This window comes from Orbicella faveolata, unplaced genomic scaffold (genome assembly GCF_042242905.1).
Source record: "Orbicella faveolata isolate gen_17 unplaced genomic scaffold, um_ofav_v1 contig_24, whole genome shotgun sequence".
NCBI lineage: Eukaryota > Metazoa > Cnidaria > Anthozoa > Scleractinia > Merulinidae > Orbicella > Orbicella faveolata.
In genome coordinates this window covers 9,312,156-9,319,300 of record NW_028301552.1, presented here as the reverse complement: position 1 = coordinate 9,319,300, position 7,145 = coordinate 9,312,156, and the positions used below count along the sequence as shown (strand labels likewise).

The following is a 7,145-nucleotide window of genomic DNA, read 5'->3' as shown; positions in this document are numbered from 1 at the left end:
GTGCAGCATATGCCGTGACAGCATTGCGTGACGAACAAATAACGGCTGTAAGATTGTGCTGCGCCGACACGCTTATCATCAATGGTCAGCAATCGATCAAACGTAACATTTTGACGCACTGCAACGCAATCAACTATCTACAAATGACTCAGCTGTTTTTGACTTAGATGCAGTGATGTTCATATGCGCAGAAAGATGCTCACAGACTCATGGTATTCGAACATTAACTAAGTTGACAGTTGGCGATGTACATCGGACGTTATGTAAACAAAAGCAAACTTTTGCTTCATGTGCGACGAATGGTGAGAGAGACACGTCAAATTGGCTTTGGACCTGCTTTTTACAGCAAATGAGATTAGAACATTTCGAAATTATCAGCTCTGTGTCAATTTCAACTTAACATAGGTCAAGTCATGTGGCGCATGCTAAAATGTACGTCTAACTCGTAAATTGAAATTTGACGACGGGATGGTCAAATATTTGCACTTTTAACGTACTTCGAAAAGCTCTCGCGTTGCTCACAATCATTTGCCCAAAGAAATTTTTACAGGAATCTGTAGACCATCCTTCTGCAATTCAACCACCAGAAGCTTGATCCATTTGAAGGTTTCGCACATGGTGAAAATTAATTATATTCACGAAGTACTTTTACGTGAATAAAATACACGTCTTCGAAATTTAATTATTTTGCACCCAAAGAGACAATGCAACATTCCCTAAAATCAACCCAGTACACATTTAAACATTGCACAAAAATATTTCAGTGTTTTAAAGACGGAAGAATAATGTGGTTTTGCATGCGAGGCTCTCAAACTTGCTTAGTAAAATGGTGCGTCAAATGACGATTTTAACGGAATTTGGTAATTTGCCTATTTCTTTGAAATAAAAGGATATTTTGCCCAAAAAACTATCCAGTAGTTTTTTTCATGCCCTAGCCTATCTACCATAAGAATATGAGCGAAATCGAATTTTCGACCCTTACCGCGAAATTAAGAATTTGTCTGATTTTTACAGGCAGGCACTCTTAACACGTATTAAGAAAGAACTCCGGTTATTAGGCTTACTGGGAGGTAACCTGTAGATTTGACTTGGCATGATTTTATTACTTTTTAGTTTCGTACCCCACAACTTGTGTGCAGCACTCGTCAGATAGAATTGCCAAATGCACGCGTAACTATGGTTATTTTACTTTCTTAAAAAACTTCAACATCCAGTTATCCTAAAGCGAGCTTGCTTTTGGTTGTTTGGTTGTAACAAACGCAAGAACCAATCATTAGCTAGGAACTGATTGACTTACCAATTCTCAACGTAAGAAGAAAGAAAACCTCTTGGCTTGTGTAAGGAGAAAATAGATTGAATGTAAAGCATCGATGAAAGGGTTTGTAAACGAACTGACACTTCAAATACTAACTTATCAGTACTCGTTGAGAGCCTTAAATACCGCCAGGTTCCAAGACTAAACAATGGTACCGTTGAAATTCGCCGGAGGTGTTTGTCTGGTGTGTTTCAGCATTTTCATAAACGCTGGTAAAAAGCCAAACTTTTGCAAGAGTGTCCTTCAAAAATTGGATAAACTGGAAAGCCCGTGTCAAGGTACATTCAGAAATCTTTTCTACTTTGTCGATGTATCGAATGGTTTTAATTTGTCGTTTTCGGTCGTTGTAGATCTCTAAACAGTGATTAACTTACATGTGCTTTGTCATGATCAGGCGCCGAATCTGGCAACTGTGACGAGACAGATGTCTGTGCAGCCATTAAGGGCCTGTTTACAAGGAGAAAGGGTTACCCTAGCAAGCGGGTTACCCTAGCAAGCAGGTCACCTTAGCACTCACATATTTCCTGGCTTTTTCTTGGTCGTGTTTACAAGGCAGCTAAGGTTTCCTGGGTAAGCGGGTTACCCTATCTGCGTGCTAGGGTTACCCTGGCAGGCGAGTTAAATTTTCCCTTGTAAACACTCCAGGTATGGTTAATCCGCCTACCCGGGTTTACTTTCTAATTGTTTCCCAGACCCTATAACTGTAACCGCGCATTAAGTTGTCCCGGGTTGTAGGGTTAACCTGCCTGTGAAATTTTGCTTGTAAACCCGGGCTGTCTTTTGCCCTCTAGCTAGAGTTAACCCGCTTGCTAGGGTAACCCTCCCTCCTTGTAAACGGGCCCTAAGCATTTGGAAACGAAGCTTGAAAACCTTGTCATATTGGTTGGAAACCTGTCAGCGTCTGCATTCTCGACAGGTAAACTTGAAGTAACTGATCTTCATTGGCTTTTTTTATCGTCTCCTTTGCTGTTACAGCGAGTGCTGTACCTGAGTTGAATTTCTCTTGTAATGAACTGTACGACAAATACGGGTGAGTAAACGGTTCAAATGCTTTTAGCGTTCTAGTTTCATCACCATGCCCCGGATCAGGACTTAAAAACTAATACTTATGTTGTGGAGAGGTACTGAGAAGCTTGCGTGTGTAGCAATGTAAGAAGCAGCCTGAATGTCGCGGCTAGAGACCATCGATCGATTATTGTCATTGACGATCTTTGCCGAATTAAAGGAAGAGACATCTCCCAGAAACTGCAACAAAATGATCGGGAATTGATTTAAATTAATGGTTTCTTTCCATTGTAACGCCTTCTCAGTCGCTTTGATTGCGTGACGCATCTCGTCATGCCTTAGTTTAGATACGGGACCTTTAGTGGACAGCTCCTCGTGTGAAGGAGAACGTTTTGAAACGCTACCTAGTGTTTTGTAGCTTCGCTACCTGGTTTAGTTTTAGCTTCACCCGAAGCCACTTCACCCGAAGCCACTTATGAGTATGGTTCATTATAGTCTTCGACAGTCCTGAACCCGGATGATTTGTAAGCCTTAAGTCGTCACAACATCGTTACTGAATAAAAGGATTGGATTGTTAGACGTATGACTCGTACTACTACGTTCTCGCGCCCCGTTTCATACCGAAAGGTAGATGCTACATCCAGCCTTTCCAAGGATAACTTTCACTCTGAATTGATAAGCATTTACAAACAGTAGCTTTGTATGATAGAACTAAGGTATGTAAAGCTTACGAACTGCAGACTGACAGTGCAAAGATCTCTGTGTATTGTCACATGACCAGCCAAGACATTGGCGCATGCGGAGAAGGAGGATGGACACTGGTCATCAAGACGGATGGCAATAAGGTAAAGCAAAGATGAAAACAAAGATCCTGTTTTATTTAGCCTCCCGTATTACAACCGTCTGACATTTGACGAAAATGAATGACGTTTTGTTTGGTAAGGGAAAAAGACGGATAGCAAAAAGTTGTCCGTGTTCAGTTACTTGTCAAGAAGTCTTGAAATCTTGCCTTTTTCTGTCCTCGTAACATATGCAGTCAACCTTTCACTATTATTCCCCACTCTGGACCAACAAAACCGAGTTTAACCTTCCTGGAGGCGAGGCTGAGTTTGACACACAAGAGACCAAGTTAACGACCTACTGGAACATGGCCTTCTCCAAGATCTGTCTTGGTATGAAGATCGGCCAACAGATCAACTTCATTGTCATCAACAAGCAGGCCAACTCTCTGTACTCACTGATCGCTGACGAAGGATACCGGGCACTGGGTCGTAACACGTGGAAGACGCTTATTGGTTCACAGGCTTCCTCACAGCTAAACTGTAACAAGGAAGGCTTCAATGCTGCTTGTGGTACTCAGGGCTCTTCCAAAGCAAGAATCGGTATGCTAGGTAGCAACCAAAACACATGTATCACTTGCGACTCGAGAATCGGGTTTGTTACGAGAGGATATCAGTAAGGCTCCAACACCTATGGAAACGAGGCCGCGCACTCACCAGATAATGGAGACAAACACATCAAAGCCATGGGATTCATCTTGACGTAGTAAGAAGAACGTTTCTTCGATTTTCAAGACCACTTAAGGCCACAATAAGTATTTTTACGATTAAGCTCTATAGTTATCTTTACTGCTATAGAGCCAAAAAATTTTCTGGGGTAGATTTTCAGGGAAAGAGTACTGTAAAACAAAGAAAATAAGGTTGTGGGAATAAATAATGTTCGTGCTTGTGTTATTTTTTTACATATCAGATATTGACTAAACATAGCACAGCGGGTCGGGGGCAATCTGCAATTTGAGAAATTAAGGCGGTCTTAACCGTCAATTATAAAGTTCTCCCCTCAAAATGCCATTTTTCCGTAAAATGGGCATTCAACATCTCTGAGCATCAAATTAAGAATCTGCACACTGGTGGCTATATTTCAACATAGCAACGCCCATAGCAGCGGTTGTTTGCAGTCCAAGAATTCTTGTAAAATGGATTCAATTCAGTACATTTTAATCATACTTTACAGGAAAGCTTTAAAGATGTGTACTATAAGAAGTTTTTATCTCCCACCATCTTACGATACGTCCCTTATAGTTGGCTAAAATTTCTCGGTATTCAATACAACATTTATAGCATTATTTATTATATGGCTGTGCCTCACAAGGACTGGGAACTACCGAATTTACGAATTTGATTGGCTGAAATCGATATTGACCGCGGTCTAGATTTTCCCATCTAGACCGGCATCTGTAGACCGGTTTCATTTTGCGTTGAAAATGTCGCAAACTAAATACAAAAATGTTCACCATTTTCTTTTATTTTCTTCTCAAACATTTATGGAAGTGCCAAAAAGCCTGATGACAAAAAAAAAGAGGTAAAGATGACGAGCAAATTTCGGCGGGTTAAGTTAAGCTCATCGCCGTTCGCAAGCAAAATGTCAGCAAACCAGTTACATTAAACGAATTAAAGTTTTCTTCTTTGCCATATAATAAACATCTTATTAACCGAGCTAAGTCGGTCTATATGGGAGAATCTTGACCTCGGTCGTGTGTATAGACCTCACTGCGTTCGGACTGTACTCACGACCTCGGTCAAGATTCTCCCATACAGACCTCCTGCTCGGTTAATAAGAGCTAAGTAACTCCTTTCGATATACCTCTCCCTCCCACTTCTCTGTCGTCCCCCCGTTCAAAAAAAGCTCAAACAGACAGATCACCAATATTTAAAGCACGATATCTCCCTTGGGTTATGACCGAATGTTGTCACATTTTCAAGATTCGAAAACACATTTTTACAATAACTGTCGAATTTCTCGCGTGCTGATTGGCTCATTTTTATCATCAATAAGAGTACAGACGGATAAAATTTTAATTTATGCAAGCTTTCAAGTTTAACTTTCAACGGTCAAACTGTCAACTTTTTAACCAATAAAATTTTATGGACTTTTTTAAGTAGCCAATCAAAAAGCGAGAAAAGCTATTGACAATATTCGCGTCATTTTGAATAAAATTCACTTATCTTTGTTTACGGCAAGTTTACAGCGTCTTTTCCCCGCATTTATTCCCGGTATTTGACCATTCTGGGGTCTTGTTATCGTAAAAAAAAAACAAATTGACATCAGTTTTTTATGCGTGTGTCCTCTTATTGATGATAAATTTCGCCATAACATTGTCAAAGTTTACTGCGGAACCACTCGCCTGCGGCTCGTGGTTCCACAGCCACTTTGACAATGTTATGGCGAAATTTATCATCAATAAGATGACACACGCATAAAAAACTGACGTCAATTTGTTAATTCGACAGAATTCTTATTCCCTTTGCCATAACTTAATGGTGTTTCAGTTAAAGTCAGTCCTTCACTCGTACTTCAAGAGAGAGTGGAAGGAAACCGCATTTCGCCCAAGAAACTCAAGAACTGTTTTTCAGTCTATGCAGACTTTTTAACCTCCCATGCACGGATGACTATCCACATCAATTGTTTGGGGTAGATCATGACTGATTACGCCCGATGAGCCAAACTCATTCATGCGAGCCAGCCAATGAAAAAAGAAATAATGCGTTCCATGACGCATCTAATAGTTTTTCAATCTCCCATTATAAAAATAACAGCGGAGCTCCGGCGGCCCGAAGTGCCGCCAAGCAGAGCCCCATACTCGTATAGGAAAGAAAAGGAAACCCATGAATTGATTTTCTCATGGTTATCATGGCTAGCGGTATTGCTCGTGGGCGCGTACGCACGACGGCGACGGCGACGGCGACGACGGAGTCGCGCAACATGGCGGCCATACTCCAAATAATAGGTTGACAGACATGCAGCCTTGGTTTACCGTGTGCCTCTTTGATATTGGACATCCATGTCATGATCAATTGGCACCTGTCAAAACAAGGTATCCGCTGACCAGTATCACGTGGCCATATCGCGGGCTCAAGTTAATCGAGGTCATGTGTTTTTTGAAGTTGAACGCTGACCATGTGCAGGCTCGATTGAATCGCGGGCTCATGTCAGGTTAACTTGTTGAAAACAGGGCAGGATTGTTCGGAAGCCGGTTAACGCTAACCCAGGATTAAAAGTTAACCGAATCATAACTTTTCCTTCTATACAAATGTTTTTTGCTGCTTTGTTTTTTGTATATCGTGATTATTAAAACTCAAAACAGAAGGCCATGCCAAACAATATACAGAAAACCTCACCGCAAAGTTACAAAACTCAAATCAAAATTCTATCTTTTCCTGGGTTAGCTTAATCGGGCTCTGAACAACCCGGCCCAGGAGCTACGCTTTTAGGCTGGCCTAAATCTATATATTATTCTTATGAATGTGGTTCATTATAGCCTAAGAACCGGAAGCTTTATAGGACCCTATATTGATTTCATGGCGAATATTGTTGACTGCTGAAATTCAATATCTGTTCCACTCTGGCCAATTTTAGAAAATGCTTTCCACAAGGTCATCGAATCTAACTCCATGATTGGTATAAGAATAGAGAATTTTTTCGATTTTTGTGTGGAACACACAAATAAGTTGAGCTGTTGAAATTTTAAAAAGCGGTGAAAACGTAGCATATGAAGTCTTACTCCGTGAAGAAGACTTGTGGTCTGATCTCAAGTACGCCTTTCAAAAACACTAAGATACAGATGGAATGTTCAATTTCTTTTTTGGATAACGAATTCATGTCTGGTTGGAGAAAAAGGTCAAATTGGTACTGGCTAGGAACCGGCCCATAAACTCGATCTTGTATTGAGCATGGTGACACTCAAGCTCGGTTTCTTTTTAGATATATTTTTTGCTGTAGTTTTGAAAGTGAAAGATGCTGAATGACGTAAGAAGGCAAAAATATC

At 40.8% G+C, this 7,145-nt stretch overlaps 1 pseudogene; it reads left to right on the top strand.

Annotated features, from left to right (window-relative positions):
- The first annotated feature begins 1,463 nt into the window (after positions 1–1,463).
- LOC149110285 (putative skeletal organic matrix protein 5) lies at positions 1,464–4,018 on the top strand (annotated as a pseudogene).
- Positions 4,019–7,145: the final 3,127 nt, after the last annotated feature.